This window comes from Oncorhynchus clarkii, chromosome 25 (genome assembly GCF_045791955.1).
Source record: "Oncorhynchus clarkii lewisi isolate Uvic-CL-2024 chromosome 25, UVic_Ocla_1.0, whole genome shotgun sequence".
Classification (NCBI taxonomy): domain Eukaryota; kingdom Metazoa; phylum Chordata; class Actinopteri; order Salmoniformes; family Salmonidae; genus Oncorhynchus; species Oncorhynchus clarkii.
The window spans coordinates 15,938,354-15,957,209 of record NC_092171.1 but is presented as its reverse complement, the minus strand read 5'-3'; the positions used below and the strand labels follow the sequence as shown (position 1 = coordinate 15,957,209).

Here is an 18,856-nt window from a genome sequence, read left to right as displayed (position 1 = left end):
CAAATCAATCCCAGAACAACAGCAAAGGACCTTGTGAAGATGCTGGAAGAAACGAATGCAAAAGTATCTATATCCACAGTAAAACGAGTCCTATATCGATATAACCTGAAAGGCCGCTCAGCAAGGAAGAAGCAACTGCTCAAAAACTGCCATAAAAAAGCCAGACTACGGTTTGCAACAGCACATGGGGACAAAGGTCAAACTTTTTGGAGAAATGTCCTCTGGTCTGATGAAACAAAAATAGAACTGTTTGGCCATAATCGTTATGTTTGGAGGAAAAAGGGGGAGGCTTGCAAGCCGAAGAACACCATCCCAACCGTGAAGCACGGGGGTGGCAGCATCATGTTGTGGGTGTGCTTTGCTGCAGGAGGGACTAGTGCATTTCACAAAATAGACAGCATCATGAGAAAGGAAAGTGATGTGGATAAATTGAAGCAACATCTCAAGACACCAGTAAAGCTTGGTCACAAATGGGTCTTCCAAATGGACAATGACCCCAAGCATACTTCCAAAGTTGTGGCAAAATGGCTTAAGGACAACAAAGTCAAGGTATTGGAGTGGCCATCACAAAGCCCTGACCTCAATCATATGGAAAATCTGTGGCTAGAACTGAAAAAGCATGTGCGAGCAAGGAGGCCTACAAACCTGACTCAGTTACACCAGCTCTGTCAGGAGGAATGGGCCAAAATTCACCCAACTTATTGTGGGAAGCTTGTGGAAGGCCACCCGAAACATTTCATCCAAGTGAAACAATTTAAAGGCAATGCTACCAAATACTAATTGAGTGGATGTAAACTTCTGGGAATGTGATGAAAGAAATAAAATAAAATAAATCGTTTTCTCTAATATTATTCTAAAATGTCACATTCTTAAAATAAACTGGTGATCCTAACTGACCTAAGACAGGGAATGTTTACTAGGTTTAAATGTCAGGAATTGTGAAAATCTAGGATAAATGTATTTGTATACTTCCGACTTCAACTGTATATGATGTACTGTTTTATCTTTAGCTCATTCAGTACAAACATAATTCACTGTTTTATCTTTTATTTTATATGTAATGTGGGTGCTTTGGTGTTTGGACCGCAGGAAGAGTACTGGGGATCCCTAATAAATACAAATACAAATGTCAGTCAGTTTTGGTGGTCATAATGTATTTTACAGGTGATTCAGCTCTACCAGCCACAGGATTTGAGACATTTTTACATGCATAGTATGTATACTGAACAAAAATATAAATGAAACATGTAAAGTGTTGGTTCCATGTTTAATGAGCTGAAATAAAATATCCCAGAAATGTTCCATGCGCACGAAAAGCTTACGTCCCTGTTAGTGAGAATTTATCCTTAACCAAGATAATTAATTCACCTGACAGGTGTGGCATATCAAGAAGCTGATTAAACAGTATGATCATTACACAGGTGCACCTTGTGCTGGGGACATTAAAAGGCCACTCTAAAAAGTGTAGATTTGTCATACAACACAATGCCACAGATGTCTCAAGTTTTGAGGGAGCGTGCAGTTGGCATGCTGACTTCATGAATGTCAACCAGAGCTGTTGCCAGATAATTGAATGTTAATTTCTCTACCATAAGCCGCCTCCAATACATCCAACCAGCCTCACAACCGCAAACCATGTGTAACCCGCCAGCCCAGGACCTCCACATCCGGCTTCTTCACCTGCGGGATCATCTAGGACCAGCGACACGGACAGCTGATGAAACTGTGGGGTTGCACAACCAAAGGATTTCTGCACAAACTGTCAGAAACTGTCTCAGGGAAGCTCATCTGTGTGCTGTCGTCCTCACCAGGGTCTTGACCTGACTGCAGTTCGGCTTCGTAACTGACTTCAGTGGGCAAATGCTCACCTTCGATGGCCACTGGCACGCTAGAGAAGATTCACGGGTGAATCAGCGTGTATGGCGTCGTGTGAGGGAAAGCGGTTTGCTGATGTCAATGTTGTGAACAGATTGCTCCATGGTTGCGGTGGGGTTCTGGTGTGGGCAGGCATAAGCTATGGACAAGAACACAATTGCATTTCATCCATGGCAATTTGAATGCAATTTGAAAACACAGAGATGCCGTGACGAAATTCTGATGCCCATTGTCATGCCATTCATCCACCGCCATCACCTCATGTTTCAGCATGTCGCAAGGATCTGTACACAATTCCTGGAAGCTGAAAATGTCCCAGTTCCTCCATGGCCTACATACTCACCAGACATGTCACTCATTGAACATGTTTGAGATGTTCTGGATCGACGTGCACAACAGCGTGTTCCAGTTCCCGCCAATATCCAGCAACTTCGCACAGCCATTGAAGAGGAGTGGGACAACATTCGACATTCCACAGACCACAATTAATAGCCTAATCAACTCCATGCGAAGGAGATGTGTCACACTGCTTGAAGAAAATGGTCACACCAGATACTGACGGGTTTTCTGATCCACGCCCCTACTTTTTAAATGATTTGTACTTTACCTCCTTTTTTCCCCAACTTCGTGATATCCAATTGTTAGTTACGATCTTGTCTCATCGCTACAACTACCCTACAGACTCGGGAGAGGCGAAGGTGGAGAGTCATCCAAAACACGACCCTGCCAAGCCGCACAGCTTCTTGAGACACTGCTCGCTTAACCCGGAAGCCAGCCGCACCAATGTGTCGGAGGAAACACCGTCCATCTGACGACCGAAGTCATTTGTATTGGTATTTGTCACCAACAGATGCATATCTGTGTTGCCGTTCATGTGGTATCCATAGATAAGGGCCTTATGCATTTATTTCATGTCTGATTCCCTTATATGAACTGTAACTCACTAAAATCTTTGAAATGATTTCATGTTGCGTTATATTTTTGTTCAGTGTAGTTACCATGGCAAGGCACAGTTTTGGTTAAAAGGGTAGTTAAAAATGAACAACAATGCTTGCATACTGAAAATTAATACTGAAATGCCCATTGACAGTAAACATGACAAGATTACTAAGAATGACAAGAATTTTAAAAAACAATGTAATATGAGTTGTGCAGAATGAAATATATGAATACATTTCCCCCCTAAAAGACTGACCTAAGGTAACCTTAGTGTGGATCTGTTGCTGTACTTTCTCTCCAGCTGCTCAGTTCTGTAAAAACTCAGCCCTACACGAGGGAATCCCCTCTCGGCTATGGAGCAGAAGTGGTCTCTCTATCCCTTCCCATTCTCTCTCCCTTCTCTGTCTGGTGCTAGGTCACTCTGTCTGGCTCTGAAACTCTTCTCACGGACACACACACACATTTACACACATACACAACATACAGACACACACATACAGACTTTGAGTCAGAGAGGAGTGATGTACAGTGTGTCAACGTGATGACCATATCATTCTCTCTCTCTCTCTCTCTCTCTCTCTCTCTCTCTCTCTCTCTCTCTCTCAATCCCGTCTGACCTCAGTGTAATAATCTGTAAGAGCTCACAGATGGCCTCCTGCTGCTTTTATCACAGTCAAGGACAACCCACAGTTGGAGTAAACGCAGGCTTGAAATGACTAATACTGGTGTAGTAAATTTACAACCAGAATTTTTGAAAACCTAAATTATAACAGAGATTTGATTGTACATGCATATTTATTTTGTTTTGTTTGCATTGGAAAAATACAGGTTGTATTAATGTGATGGAAGCCGTCCTACCTGGCAGTGGTGAGAAATCAGGTACTATCACCTCTTACATGCTGTCACAAACCAGACCATCACCAGAGAGTTAAACCACTGAGATTTAAAGCCTCACAAACCAGACCATCACTAGAGAGTTAAACCACTGAGATTTAAAGCCTCACAAACCAGAACATCACCAGAGAGTTAAACCACTGAAATGTAAAGCCTCACAAACCAGAACATCGCCAGAGAGTTAAACCACTGAGATTTAAAGCCTCACAAACCAGACTCCTCTTTTTGCGGCCACAACCTACACTGAACCTTAATTTCACCATCAACACAAAACCTCTTATCTTCACACCATCTCATCCACCATCCCCTTGGCTTTCACGCACGATAAAGACTACTGCAGGGCTACCTCTGCTAACTTAACCAACCCAGCAGAAAGTTGTGTGTTACATGTAGCTAGGGACCAACCGAGGCTCCTTTAATCAGCATAATGACACAGCGAACAGTCAGCCAGTCAGTCAGTCAGTCAGCGAGCGTTTGATCAGGCTAATCACCACACGACAAGCCAGACTCTAGCCTCCTAATTTGGTTTATAAACGCTCACTGTCGTCGTCGTTAGCCTGTCGTTAGCCTGGCCCGCCCTGGCGCTGAGGAGCCCGAGGGGCCAAACACAGCAATCAGAGGATTAGCGAGCAGTTAGGGCTCCTCAGAGGCTCTGAGTCACAGAGAGAGTGAGGAAAGTACGCTACATTGCACTGCATGGGGCAGGGTGCTAACCACTCATGGGCAACATCACTAGTGATTAGTCACAAAGATTATGAGAGGAAACATTCAGCCACATGGACACATGGAACTCATAGAGAGACAGAGAGAGCTGCATGCAATGGAGAGAGACAGTGTCCGTCTGTCCGGACACAGGAAAAGTTCAGAGAAGAGACGAGAGTTCAAGTAAAATCACAGTGATGACAGCTGGTCTCTTCTCTTCTCATGATTTCATTCAAACTCAATTGGGTTCAATTTGATGATTGACAGTAAGGATTTTGTGTTCAAAGGAGTGGTTTTATTGCAGGTGATGAAAATAATGTATGTCTGTGAGACTCTTTAAACTCTCTGACTGAGAGGAGCCACACCCTTCCTGCATCGGAATGAAAGCCTTCAGGCCCAGTGCAGTCGCTCGCTGCTTTCAGAGTTGTCTCAAGTCTGCAGTGGAAAGTACCATGGACAGTTGTCAGGAAACAGGCGCTGGGTCACTGTTTTATTCTAGTCTCGCTCTCCAGTGAGCGAGACGGGGCCGAGGAGATTGAACTCCAGTGAAGAGAAATACATGCGATTTCAATATCTAGAAATTCTTTGAGGCGTCTTTACACTTGAATGTGTGACAGAACCTGGGATGACCTCCGTTAAATACCCAAACAAGGATGAAGGAGTTTAACAGGGCAGGGTAGCTGCTTAGACAGCAAATGAGATAGTGAGTGATTGAGTGAGTGAGTGAGTGAGTGAGTGAGTGAGTGAGTGAGTGAGTGAGTAGACAGTACAGACAGTGGTGGAAAAAGTACCCAATTGTCATACTTGAGTAAAAGTAAAGATACTTGACTCAAGTGAAATAGTGAAATTGAAAGTCACCCAGTAAAATACTACTTGATTAAGAGTCTAAAAGTATTTGGTTTTGAATATATTTAAGTATTAAAAATAAATATAATTTCTTCAAATATGTAAAAACAAAATGTTATATTAGGCAAACAAGAATGCATTTTTATTTGTTTATTTGCAGATAGCCAAGGGCACACTCCAACACTCAGACATCATTTACATTACTTAAGTTATACTTTTAAGTATTTTTACTTAAATATATTGTATTTTACAGTAGGCACCAATGTGTTAGAGTGTCCTGAAGGCAAAGGGGGTGGTGGCCATTTTATGGTCCAAAATGTATTTAACAACATGAACCAAAGATTATCATATTGGCACAGTCAGGATTGTTTGGTGAATTCCTCACCAGACAGCCTTTTTCTTCTTAGCAGTCATACCACTCATACCTTGTCTTGTTCCTTCATATTTCCATGGGGACAGCCTATACTCGACAAAAAAATAAAAACATGTGGCTTTTGTTGCAGGAAGGAATGAACAACAGCATTCCGTGAGTAACCACATGAAAGGTTCCTCTGGCCATGAAGGCAGGCTCCCCTGCCTCCTGCTGACACGACTGTGACTAATTAACTAGAGAACAGAACTGACACTCCAGTCTATACATCCTCTTTCCTCTCCACCTCTCCTCCCCTTTCTTCTGCTCTCCTCTCCCCAATCTCCATCTTTCTTCTCTTCTCCTCTCCTCTGCTCCCTTCTCCTCATCCACACTGTTTAATTGTACAGGGCTCCTCTCTGGGTTCCGGCAGAGGGGACAGCCACACACGAGGACAAAGGGGCATTGTCTGCTGGTGAAAATGTGGTTAACAGGCCCGGCTATAATGGCTTGGCGGCTGTTGGCAGCCATGCACACTTCCTAATATTCGGTTCACATGCGATTTCATTTGGGAAAAAAACTGAGTTATGGGGCTTTGCCTTTGTGCGAGAGGGACGCCTCAACTTATTTTCAGAGCCGGCGGGCTAGGGTTCACCCCTCGCTGGGTCTCTCATTGCGCTTCTATATTTGTGTGCGATGTCGAGCTCCAGGATCACAGACATACTCCCATTTTGGCAGGGGGAAGGGAAACAATGTCTCTGTTTGCCAGTCAAATGTGTTTGGCTGTCAGACTGAAAGGCTTCCAGAGCTCCGAGCTGTCTCCTCTTCTCGTCAGGGTGACATGTTTGATCTCTCAGAGACCATTTAATACACAGAGGGAAGTTCAACTGCTGGGTGGTTTGATAGGCAGTGCTGTGCAGCAGGGCACCAGGCAGCAGCTCAGAGAGGAAAGGGTTGCTCACCTCACTGTGGACAGTCTGGATGTAATCAGTGTCTGTACACTGAATCTATAAATGTCTCATGGCATTACTTTTGTCCCTGCCCACCAGAGGTGTGTGGTTACCCAGTGTGGAGTGTGAGGAAGTGCAGCATCAGTGAGCTAACAGGTCTTGGGGCTGTGTTGAGTACAGGGGTGGTGATGCAGTGCGTAATGACTTCACAAACGTGGGCCACGTCTAGCCACAGTTACACATCGAGAAGCTGTTTGTTGGATTGGTGAAATGGTGGGCGAGGACTTCATCGACTCATGCCACAGTCTCACAGTACAGTGTGTGGGACGTGGGGCGGAGGTGGGGGGGATTGATATGGTGACCTCATAAACATGCGCCACAATCACACATAGCAAACCAGCGTGGTGGAGTGTTAGAGTGGTGGAGTGTTAGTGGTGGAGTGTTATAGTGGTGGAGTGGTGGAGTGTTAGAGTGGTGGAGTGTTACTGTGGTGGGGTGTTAGAGTGGTGGAGTGTTAGTAGTAGAATGTTAGTGGTGGAGTGGTGGAGTGTTAGAGTGGTTGAGTGTTAGAGTGGTGGAGTGTTAGAGTGGTGGAGTGTTAGTGTGGTGGAGTGTTAGTAGTAGAACGTTAGTGGTGGAGTGTTAGAGTGGTGGAGTGTTAGTGTGGTGGAGTGTTAGTAGTAGAACGTTAGTGGTGGAGTGGTGGAGTGTTAGTGTGGTGGAGTGGTGGAATGTTAGAGTGGTGGAGTGTTAGAGTGGTGGAGTGTTAGAGTGGTGGAGTTTTAGAGTGGTGGAGTGTTAGAGTGGTTGAGTGTTAGAGTGGTGGAGTGTTAGTGTGGTGGAGTGGTGGAATGTTAGAGTGGTGGAGTGTTAGAGTGGTGGAGTTTTGGAGTGTTAGAGTGGTGGAGTGTTAGTGTGGTAGAGTGTTAGTGTGGTAGTGTGGTGGAGTTTTAGAGTGGTGGAGTGCTAGTGGTAGAATGTTACTGGTGGAGTGGTGGAGTGTTAGAGTGGTTGAGTGTTAGAGTGGTGGAGTGTTAGTAGTATAATGTTAGTGGTGGAGTGGTGGAGTGTTAGAGTGGTGGAGTGTTAGAGTGGTGGAGTGTTAGTGGTGGAGTGTCAGAGTGGTGGAGTGTTAGTGGTGGAGTGTTAGAGTGGTGGAGTGTCAGAGTGGGGGAGTGTTAGTGTGGTGGAGTGTTAGAGTGGTGGAGTTTTAGAGTGGTGGAGTGTTAGTGTGGTGGAGTGGTGGAGGGTTGGAGTGGTGGAGTGTTAGTGTGGTGGAGTGGTGGAGGGTTGGAGTGGTGGAGTTTTAGAGTGGTGGAGTTTTAGAGTGGTGAAGTGGTGGGGTGTTAGAGTGGTGGAGTGTTAGAGTGGTGGAGTGTTAGTGGTGGAGTGGTGGAGGGTTGGAGTGGTGGAGTTTTAGAGTGGTGGAGTTTTAGAGTGGTGAAGTGGTGGGGTGTTAGAGTGGTGGAGTGTTAGAGTGGTGGAGTGTTAGTGGTGGAGTGTCAGAGTGGTGGAGTGGTAGTGGTGGAGTGTCAGAGTGGTGGAGTGTTAGAGTGGGGGAGTGTTAGTGTGGTGGAGTGTTAGAGTGGTGGAGTTTTAGAGTGGTGGAGTGTTAGAGTGGTGGAGTGTTAGTGTGGTAGAGTGTTAGTGTGGTAGTGTGGTGGAGTTTTAGAGTGGTGGAGTGTTAGTGTGGTGGAGTTTTAGAGTGGTGGAGTGTTAGTAGTAGAATGTTACTGGTGGAGTGGTGGAGTGTTAGAGTGGTTGAGTGTTAGAGTGGTGGAGTGTTAGTGGTGGAGTGTCAGAGTGGTGGAGTGTTAGTGGTGGAGTGTCAGAGTGGTGGAATGGTGGAGTTGTGGAGTGTTAGAGTGGTGGAGTGTTAGAGTGGTGGAGTTTTAGAGTGGTGGAGTGTTAGTGGTGGAGTGTTAGTGGTGGAGTGTCAGAGTGGTGGAGTGTCAGAGTGGTGGAGCGTCAGAGTGGTGGAGTGTTAGAGTGGTGGAGTTTTAGAGTTGTGGAGTGTTAGTGTGGTGGAGTGTTAGTGTGGTGGAGTGTTAGTGTGGTGGAGTGTTAGAGTGGTGGAGTGTTAGTGTGGTGGAATGGTGGAGTTGTGGAGTGTTAGAGTGGTGGAGTGTTAGAGTGGTGGAGTTTTAGAGTGGTGGAGTTTTAGAGTGGTGAAGTGGTGGGGTGTTAGAGTGGTGGAGTGTTAGAGTGGTGGAGTGTTAGTGGTGGAGTGTCAGAGTGGTGGAGTGGTAGTGGTGGAGTGTCAGAGTGGTGGAGTGTTAGAGTGGGGGAGTGTTAGTGTGGTGGAGTGTTAGAGTGGTGGAGTTTTAGAGTGGTGGAGTGTTAGAGTGGTGGAGTTTTAGAGTGGTGGAGTGTTAGAGTGGTGGAGTGTTAGTGTGGTAGAGTGTTAGTGTGGTAGTGTGGTGGAGTTTTAGAGTGGTGGAGTGTTAGTAGTAGAATGTTAGTGGTGGTGTAGAAAAGGCCCATGGAGTTGGTGGAATACTCCTTTAATTCATTGCCATTTACTCAGCTGGACCAGGGGCGCTCTAATTAGGTCAGGTGGAAATGTCCGACAGATCTCAACTCCATAAAAGGAGGAAATTGCCATCGCCTGATCTCGCTGCTTTCTCTTCCTTAACTCCATCTGATCCAGAAGTTCTGTGCGTCCATGAATCCACACTACTCAGTAAATATACCACTTTATGGTTAAAGGAATTCCTGCCTCAGTCTCATCCATTCCTCTGTCACCTGACACGTGACCACCTGTTCACCTTCACTGTCAGTCATCCTACCTGTCCAGCTACTCACACAGATTCCACTAATCTTTCAGGTGGAGTGGTGGAGTGTTAGAGTGGTGGAGTGTTAGAGTGGTGGAGTGTTAGTGGTGGAGTGTCAGAGTGGTGGAGTGTTAGTGGTGGAATGTTAGTGGTGGAGTGTCAGAGTGGTGGAGTGTTAGAGTGGGGGAGTGTTAGTGTGGTGGAGTGTTAGAGTGGTGGAGTTTTAGAGTGGTGGAGTGTCAGAGTGGTGGAGTGTCAGAGTGGTGGAGTGTCAGAGTGGTGGAGTTTTAGAGTGGTGGAGTGTTAGAGTGGTGGAGTGTTAGTGTGGTGGAGTGTTAGTGTGGTGGAGTGTTAGTGTGGTAGAGTGTTAGTGTGGTGGAATGGTGGAGTGGTGGAGTGTTAGAGTGGTGGAGTTTTAGAGTGGTGGAGTGTTAGTAGTAGAATGTTAGTGTTAGAGTGGTGGAGTGTTAGAGTGGTGGAGTGTTAGTGGTGGAGTGTTAGTGGTGGAGTGTCAAAGTGGTGGAGTGTTATAGTGGTGGAGTGTTAGTGGGGTGGAGTGTTAGAGTGGTGGAGTTTTAGAGTGGTGGAGTGTTAGAGTGGTGGAGTGTTAGTGTGGTGGAGTGTTAGTGTGGTAGAGTGGTGGAGTGGTGGAGTGGTGGAGTGTTAGAGTGGTGGAATGGTGGAGTTGTGGAGTGTTAGAGTGGTGGAGTGTTAGAGTGGTGGAGTTTTAGAGTGGTGGAGTTTTAGAGTGGTGGAGTGGTGGAGTGTTAGAGTGGTGGAGTGTTAGTAGTAGAATGTTAGTGGTGGAGTGGTGGAGTGTTAGAGTGGTGGAGTGTTAGTGGTGGAGTGTTAGTGGTGGAGTGTCAGAGTGGTGGAGTGTTAGTGGTGGAGCGTTAGTGGTGGAGTGTCAGAGTGGTGGAGTGTTAGTGGGGTGGAGTGTTAGTGTGGTGGAGTGTTAGTGTGGTGGAGTGTTAGTGTGGTGGAGTGGTGGAGTGTTACTGTGGTGGAGTGTTACTGATTTGGAGTGTTAGAGTGGTGGAGTGTTAGAGTGGTGGAGTGTTAGTGTGGTGGAGTGTTAGTGTGGTGGAGTGGTGGAGTGTTACTGTGGTGGAGTGTTACTGATTTGGAGTGTTAGAGTGGTGGAGTGTTAGAGTGGTGGAGTGTTACTGTGGTGGGGTGGTGGAGTGTTAGAGTGGTGGAGTGTTAGAGTGATGGAGCGTTAGAAGTAGAATGTTAGTGGTGGAGTGTTAGAGTGGTGGAGTGTTAGAGTGGTGGAGTGTTATTAGTAGAATGTTAGTGGTGGTGTGGTGGAGTGTTACTGTGGTGGAGTGTTAGAGTGGTGGAGTGTTAGAGTGATGGAGTGTTAGAGTGGTCGAGTGTTAAAGTGATGGGGTGTTAGATTGGTGGAGTGTTAGTAGTAGAATGTTAGTGGTGGAATGGTGGAGTGTTAGAGTGGTGGAGTTTTAGAGTGGTGGAGTTTATGAGTGGTGGAGTGGTGGAGTGTTAGAGCGGTGGAGTGTTAGTAGTAGAATGTTAGTGGTGGAGTGCTGGAGTGTTAGAGTGTTATAGTGATGGAATGTCAGAGTGGTGGAGTGTCCGAGTGGTGGAGTGTCCGAGTGGTGGAGTGTCCGAGTGGTGGAGTGTTAGAGTGGTGGAGTGTTAGTAGTAGAATGTTACTGGTGGAGTGGTGGAGTGTTAGAGTGGTTGAGTTTTAGAGTGGTGGAGTGTTAGAGTGGTGGAGTGTTAGAGTGATGGAGTGTTAGAGTGGTGGAGTGTTAGAGTGGTGGAGTGTTAGTGTGTGGAGTGTTAGTAGTAGAATTTTAGTGGTGGAGTGGTGGAGTGTTACTGTGTTATGTGGTGGAGTGTTAGTATGGTGGAGTTTTAGAGTGGTGGAGTTTTAGAGTGTTGGAATGTTAGAGTGGTGGAGTGTTATTTGTAGAATGTTAGTGGTGGAGTGGTGGAGTGTTACTGTGGTGGAGTTTTAGAGTGGTGGAGTTTTAGAGTGGTGGAGTGTTAGAGTGATGGAGTGTTAGAGTGGTGGAGTGTTAGTAGTAGAATGTTAGTGGTGGAGAGGTGGAGTGGTGAAGTGTTAGAGTGGTGGAGTGTTAGATTGTGGAGTGTTACTGTGGTGGTGGTGGAGTGGTGGAGTGTTAGTATGGTGGAGTTTTAGAGTGGTGGAGTTTTAGAGTGTTGGAATGTTAGAGTGGTGGAGTGTTATTTGTAGAATGTTAGTGGTGGAGTGGTGGAGTGTTACTGTGGTGGAGTTTTAGAGTGGTGGAGTTTTAGAGTGGTGGAGTGTTAGAGTGATGGAGTGTTAGAGTGGTGGAGTGTTAGTAGTAGAATGTTAGTGGTGGAGAGGTGGAGTGGTGAAGTGTTAGAGTGGTGGAGTGTTAGATTGTGGAGTGTTAGTAGTAGATTTTTAGTGGTGGAGTGGTGGAGTTTTAGAATGGTGGACTATTAGAGTGTTAATAGTAGAATGTTAATGGTCGAGTGGTGAAGTGTTAGAGTGGTGGAGTGTTATTAGTAGAATGTTAGTGATAGAGTGGTGGAGTTTTAGAGTGGTGAAGTTTTAGAGTGGTGGAGTGTTATTAGTAGAATGTTAGTGGTGGAGTGGTGGAGTGTTATTAGTAGAATGTTAGTGGTGGAGTGGTGGAGTGTTAATGGTAGAATGTTAGTGGTGGAGTGGTGGAGTGTTATTAGTAGAATGTTAGTGGTGGAGTGGTGGAGTGTTAATGGTAGAATGTTAGTGGTGGAGTGGTGGAGTGTTATTAGTAGAATGTTAGTGGTGGAGTGGTGGAGTGTTAGAGTGTTAGAGTGGTGGAGTGTTAGTGGTAGAATGTTAGTGGTGGAGTGGTGGAGTGTTAGTGGTAGAATGTTAGTGGTGTGTCGTTAGAGTGGTGGAGTTTTAGAGTGGTGGAGTTTTAGAGTGGTGGAGTGTTAGAGTGGTTGAGTGTTATTAGTAGAATATTAGTGGTGGAGTGGTGGAGTGTTAGAGTGGTGGAGTGTTATTAGTAGAATGTTAGTGGTGGAGTGGTGGAGTGTTAGAGTGGTGGAGTGTTATTAGTAGAATGTTAGTGATAGAGTGGTGGAGTTTTAGAGTGGTGGAGTTTTAGAGTGGTGGAGTGTTATTAGTAGAATGTTAGTGGTGGAGTGGTGGAGTGTTAATGGTAGAATGTTAGTGGTGGAGTGGTGGAGTGTTATTAGTAGAATGTTAGTGGTGGAGTGGTGGAGTGTTAATGGTAGAATGTTAGTGGTGGAGTGGTGGAGTGTTATTAGTAAAATGTTAGTGGTGGAGTGGTGGAGTGTTAGAGAGTGTTATGGTGGAGTGTTAGTGGTGGAGTGTCAGAGTGGTGGAGTGGTAGTGGTGGAGTGTCAGAGTGGTGGAGTGTTAGAGTGGGGGAGTGTTAGTGTGGTGGAGTGTTAGAGTGGTGGAGTTTTAGAGTGGTGGAGTGTTAGTGTGGTAGAGTGTTAGAGTGTGGAGTGTTAGTAGTAGAATTTTAGTGGTGGAGTGGTGGAGTTTTAGAATGGTGGACTATTAGAGTGTTAATAGTAGAATGTTAATGGTCGAGTGGTGAAGTGTTAGAGTGGTGGAGTGTTAGTGGTAGAATGTTAGTGGTGGAGTGGTGGAGTGTTAGAGTGGTGGAGTGTTATTAGTAGAATGTTAGTGGTGGAGTGGTGGAGTGTTAGAGTGGTGGAGTGTTATTAGTAGAATGTTAGTGATAGAGTGGTGGAGTTTTAGAGTGGTGGAGTTTTAGAGTGGTGGAGTGTTATTAGTAGAATGTTAGTGGTGGAGTGGTGGAGTGTTATTAGTAGAATGTTAGTGGTGGAGGGTTGGAGTGTTAATGGTAGAATGTTAGTGGTGGAGTGGTGGAGTGTTATTAGTAGAATGTTGGTGGAGTGGTGGAGTGGTGGAGTGTTAATGGTAGAATGTTAGTGGTGGAGTGGTGGAGTGTTATTAGTAGAATGTAGTGGTGGAGTGGTGGAGTGTTAGTGGTAGAATGTTAGTGGTGTGTCGTTAGAGTGGTGGAGTTTTAGAGTGGTGGAGTTTTAGAGTGGTGGAGTGTTAGAGTGGTTGAGTGTTATTAGTAGAATATTAGTGGTGGAGTGGTGGAGTGTTAGAGTGGTGGAGTGTTATTAGTAGAATGTTAGTGGTTGAGGGTTGGAGTGTTAATGGTAGAATGTTAGTGGTGGAGTGGTGGAGTGTTATTAGTAGATTGTTAGTGGTGGAGTGGTGGAGTGTTAATGGTAGAATGTTAGTGGTGGAGTGGTGGAGTGTTATTAGTAGAATGTTAGTGGTGGAGTGGTGGAGTGTTAGAGTGGTGGAGTGTTAGAGTGGTGGAGTGTTAGTAGTGGAGTGTCAGAGTGGTGGAGTGGTAGTGGGGGAGTGTTAGTGTGGTGGAGTGTTAGAGTGGTGGAGTGTTAGTGTGGTAGAGTGTTAGTGTGGTAGTGTGGTGGAGTTTTAGAGTGGTGGAGTGTTAGTGTGGTGGAGTTTTAGAGTGGTGGAGTGTTAGTAGTAGAATGTTACTGGTGGAGTGGTGGAGTGTTAGAGTGGTTGAGTGTTAGAGTGGTGGAGTGTTAGTGGTGGAGTGTCAGAGTGGTGGAGTGTTAGTGGTGGAGTGTCAGAGTGCTGGAGTGTTAGAGTGGGGGAGTGTTAGTGTGGTGGAGTGTTAGAGTGGTGGAGTTTTAGAGTGGTGGAGTGTCAGAGTGGTGGAGTGTCAGAGTGGTGGAGTGTTAGAGTGGTGGAGTTTTAGAGTGGTGGAGTGTTAGAGTGGTGGAGTGTTAGTGTGGTGGAGTGTTAGTGTGGTGGAGTGTTAGAGTGGTGGAGTGTTAGTGGTGGAGTGTTAGTAGTAGAATGTTAGTGTTAGAGTGGTGGAGTGTTAGAGTGGTGGAGTGTTAGTGTGGTGGAGTGTTAGTGTGGTAGAGTGGTGGAGTGTTAGTGTGGTGGAATGGTGGAGTTGTGGAGTGTTAGAGTGGTGGAGTGTTAGAGTGGTGGAGTGTTAGAGTGGTGGAGTGTTAGTGGTGGAGTGTTAGTAGTAGAATGTTAGTGTTAGAGTGGTGGAGTGTTAGAGTGGTGGAGTTTTAGAGTGGTGGAGTGTCAGAGTGGTGGAGTGTCAGAGTGGTGGAGTGTTAGAGTGGTGGAGTTTTAGAGTGGTGGAGTGTTAGAGTGGTGGAGTGTTAGTGTGGTGGAGTGTTAGTGTGGTGGAGTGTTAATGTGGTAGAGTGGTGGAGTGTTAGTGTGGTGGAATGGTGGAGTTGTGGAGTGTTAGAGTGGTGGAGTGTTAGAGTGGTGGAGTGTTAGAGTGGTGGAGTGTTAGTGGTGGAGTGTTAGTGGTGGAGTGTCAGAGTGGTGGAGTGTTATAGTGGTCGAGTGTTAGTGGGGTGGAGTGTTAGAGTGGTGGAGTTTTAGAGGGTTGGATTGTTAGAGTGGTGGAGTATTAGTGTGGTGGAGTGTTAGTGTGGTAGAGTGGTGGAGTGGTGGAGTGGTGGAGTGGTGGAGTGTTAGAGTGGTGGAATGGTGGAGTTGTGGAGTGTTAGAGTGGTGGAGTGTTAGAGTGGTGGAGTTTTAGAGTGGTGGAGTTTTAGAGTGGTGGAGTGGTGGAGTGTTAGAGTGGTGGAGTGTTAGTGGTAGAATGTTAGTGGTGGATCGTTAGAGTGGTGGAGTTTTAGAGTGGTGGAGTTTTAGAGTGGTGGAGTGTTAGAGTGGTTGAGTGTTATTAGTAGAATATTAGTGGTGGAGTGGTGGAGTGTTAGAGTGGTGGAGTGTTATTAGTAGAATGTTAGTGGTGGAGTGGTGGAGTGTTAGAGTGGTGGAGTGTTATTAGTAGAATGTTAGTGATAGAGTGGTGGAGTTTTAGAGTGGTGGAGTTTTAGAGTGGTGGAGTGTTATTAGTAGAATGTTAGTGGTGTAAAGTGGTGGAGTGTTATTAGTAGAATGTTAGTGGTGGAGGGTTGGAGTGTTAATGGTAGAATGTTAGTGGTGGAGTGGTGGAGTGTTATTAGTAGAATGTTAGTGGTGGAGTGGTGGAGTGTTAATGGTAGAATGTTAGTGGTGGAGTGGTGGAGTGTTATTAGTAGAATGTTAGTGGTGGAGTGGTGGAGTGTTAGTGGTAGAATGTTAGTGGTGTGTCGTTAGAGTGGTGGAGTTTTAGAGTGGTGGAGTTTTAGAGTGGTGGAGTGTTAGAGTGGTTGAGTGTTATTAGTAGAATATTAGTGGTGGAGTGGTGGAGTGTTAGAGTGGTGGAGTGTTATTAGTAGAATGTTAGTGGTGGAGGGTTGGAGTGTTAATGGTAGAATGTTAGTGGTGGAGTGGTGGAGTGTTATTAGTAGAATGTTAGTGGTGGAGTGGTGGAGTGTTAATGGTAGAATGTTAGTGGTGGAGTGGTGGAGTGTTATTAGTAGAATGTTAGTGGTGGAGTGGTGGAGTGTTAGTGGTGGAGTGTTAGAGTGGTGGAGTTTTAGAGTGGTGGAGTTTTAGAGTGGTGAAGTGGTGGGGTGTTAGAGTGGTGGAGTGTTAGAGTGGTGGAGTGTTAGTGGTGGAGTGTCAGAGTGGTGGAGTGGTAGTGGTGGAGTGTCAGAGTGGTGGAGTGTTAGAGTGGGGGAGTGTTAGTGTGGTGGAGTGTTAGAGTGGTGGAGTTTTAGAGTGGTGGAGTGTTAGAGTGGTGGAGTGTTAGTGTGGTAGAGTGTTAGTGTGGTAGTGTGGTGGAGTGTCAGAGTGGTGGAGCGTCAGAGTGGTGGAGTGTTAGAGTGGTGGAGTTTTAGAGTTGTGGAGTGTTAGTGTGGTGGAGTGTTAGTGTGGTAGAGTGTTAGTGTGGTGGAGTGTTAGAGTGGTGGAGTGTTAGTGTGGTGGAATGGTGGAGTTGTGGAGTGTTAGAGTGGTGGAGTGTTAGAGTGGTGGAGTTTTAGAGTGGTGGAGTTTTAGAGTGGTGAAGTGGTGGGGTGTTAGAGTGGTGGAGTGTTAGAGTGGTGGAGTGTTAGTGGTGGAGTGTCAGAGTGGTGGAGTGGTAGTGGTGGAGTGTCAGAGTGGTGGAGTGTTAGAGTGGGGGAGTGTTAGTGTGGTGGAGTGTTAGAGTGGTGGAGTTTTAGAGTGGTGGAGTGTTAGAGTGGTGGAGTGTTAGTGTGGTAGAGTGTTAGTGTGGTAGTGTGGTGGAGTTTTAGAGTGGTGGAGTGTTAGTGTGGTGGAGTGTTAGTGTGGTGGAGTGTTAGTGTGGTGGAGTGTTAGTGTGGAGGAGTGGTGGAGTGTTAGTGTGGTGGAATGGTGGAGTTGTGGAGTGTTAGAGTGGTGGAGTGTTAGAGTGGTGGAGTGTTAGAGTGGTGGAGTGTTAGTGGTGGAGTGTTAGTAGTAGAATGTTAGTGTTAGAGTGGTGGAGTGTTAGAGTGGTGGAGTGTTAGCGGTGGAGTGTTAGTGGTGGAGTGTCAGAGTGGTGGAGTGTTATAGTGGTCGAGTGTTAGTGGGGTGGAGTGTTAGAGTGGTGGAGTTTTAGAGTGGTGGAGTGTTAGAGTGGTGGAGTGTTAGTGTGGTGGAGTGTTAGTGTGGTAGAGTGGTGGAGTGGTGGAGTGTTAGAGTGGTGGAGTGTTAGAGTGTGGAGTGTTAGTAGTATAATTTTAGTGGTGGAGTGGTGGAGTTTTAGAATGGTGGACTATTAGAGTGTTAATAGTAGAATGTTAATGGTCGAGTGGTGAAGTGTTAGAGTGGTGGAGTGTTAGTGGTAGAACGTTATTGCTGGAGTGGTGGAGTGTTAGAGTGGTGGAGTGTTAATGGTAGAATGTTAGTGGTGGAGTGGTGGAGTGTTAGAGTGTTAGAGTGGTGGAGTGTTAGTGGTAGAATGTTAGTGGTGGAGTGGTGGAGTGTTAGTGGTAGAATGTTAGTGGTGGAGTGGTGGAGTGTTAGTGTGGTGGAGTTTTAGAGTGGTGGAGTTTTAGAGTGGTGGAGTGTTAGAGTGGTTGAGTGTTATTAGTAGAATATTAGTGGTGGAGTGTTAGAGTGGTGGAGTGTTATTAGTAGAATGTTAGTGGTGGAGTGGTGGAGTGTTAGAGTGGTGGAGTGTTATTAGTAGAATGTTAGTGATAGAGTGGTGGAGTTTTAGAGTGGTGGAGTTTTAGAGTGGTGGAGTGTTATTAGTAGAATGTTAGTGGTGGAGTGGTGGAGTGTTATTAGTAGAATGTTAGTGGTGGAGGGTTGGAGTGTTAATGGTAGAATGTTAGTGGTGGAGTGGTGGAGTGTTATTAGTAGAATGTTAGTGGTGGAGTGGTGGAGTGTTAATGGTAGAATGTTAGTGGTGGAGTGGTGGAGTGTTATTAGTAGAATGTAGTGGTGGAGTGGTGGAGTGTTAGTGGTAGAATGTTAGTGGTGTGTCGTTAGAGTGGTGGAGTTTTAGAGTGGTGGAGTTTTAGAGTGGTGGAGTGTTAGAGTGGTTGAGTGTTATTAGTAGAATATTAGTGGTGGAGTGGTGGAGTGTTAGAGTGGTGGAGTGTTATTAGTAGAATGTTAGTGGTGGAGGGTTGGAGTGTTAATGGTAGAATGTTAGTGGTGGAGTGGTGGAGTGTTATTAGTAGATTGTTAGTGGTGGAGTGGTGGAGTGTTAATGGTAGAATGTTAGTGGTGGAGTGGTGGAGTGTTATTAGTAGAATGTTAGTGGTGGAGTGGTGGAGTGTTAGAGTGGTGGAGTGTTAGAGTGGTGGAGTGTTAGTAGTGGAGTGTCAGAGTGGTGGAGTGGTAGTGGGGGAGTGTTAGTGTGGTGGAGTGTTAGAGTGGTGGAGTGTTAGTGTGGTAGAGTGTTAGTGTGGTAGTGTGGTGGAGTTTTAGAGTGGTGGAGTGTTAGTGTGGTGGAGTTTTAGAGTGGTGGAGTGTTAGTAGTAGAATGTTACTGGTGGAGTGGTGGAGTGTTAGAGTGGTTGAGTGTTAGAGTGGTGGAGTGTTAGTGGTGGAGTGTCAGAGTGGTGGAGTGTTAGTGGTGGAGTGTCAGAGTGCTGGAGTGTTAGAGTGGGGGAGTGTTAGTGTGGTGGAGTGTTAGAGTGGTGGAGTTTTAGAGTGGTGGAGTGTCAGAGTGGTGGAGTGTCAGAGTGGTGGAGTGTTAGAGTGGTGGAGTTTTAGAGTGGTGGAGTGTTAGAGTGGTGGAGTGTTAGTGTGGTGGAGTGTTAGTGTGGTGGAGTGTTAGAGTGGTGGAGTGTTAGTGGTGGAGTGTTAGTAGTAGAATGTTAGTGTTAGAGTGGTGGAGTGTTAGAGTGGTGGAGTGTTAGTGTGGTGGAGTGTTAGTGTGGTAGAGTGGTGGAGTGTTAGTGTGGTGGAATGGTGGAGTTGTGGAGTGTTAGAGTGGTGGAGTGTTAGAGTGGTGGAGTGTTAGAGTGGTGGAGTGTTAGTGGTGGAGTGTTAGTAGTAGAATGTTAGTGTTAGAGTGGTGGAGTGTTAGAGTGGTGGAGTTTTAGAGTGGTGGAGTGTCAGAGTGGTGGAGTGTCAGAGTGGTGGAGTGTTAGAGTGGTGGAGTTTTAGAGTGGTGGAGTGTTAGAGTGGTGGAGTGTTAGTGTGGTGG

The 18,856-nt window shown here is 46.0% G+C and overlaps 1 protein-coding gene across 2 annotated transcripts in view; it reads left to right on the top strand.

The window, feature by feature from the left end:
- The window catches only part of LOC139383318 (RUNX family transcription factor 3), an 84,818-nt gene that overhangs the window by 10,913 nt on the left and 55,049 nt on the right, over positions 1–18,856 (top strand). The gene's annotated exons all lie outside the window — the stretch shown is intronic.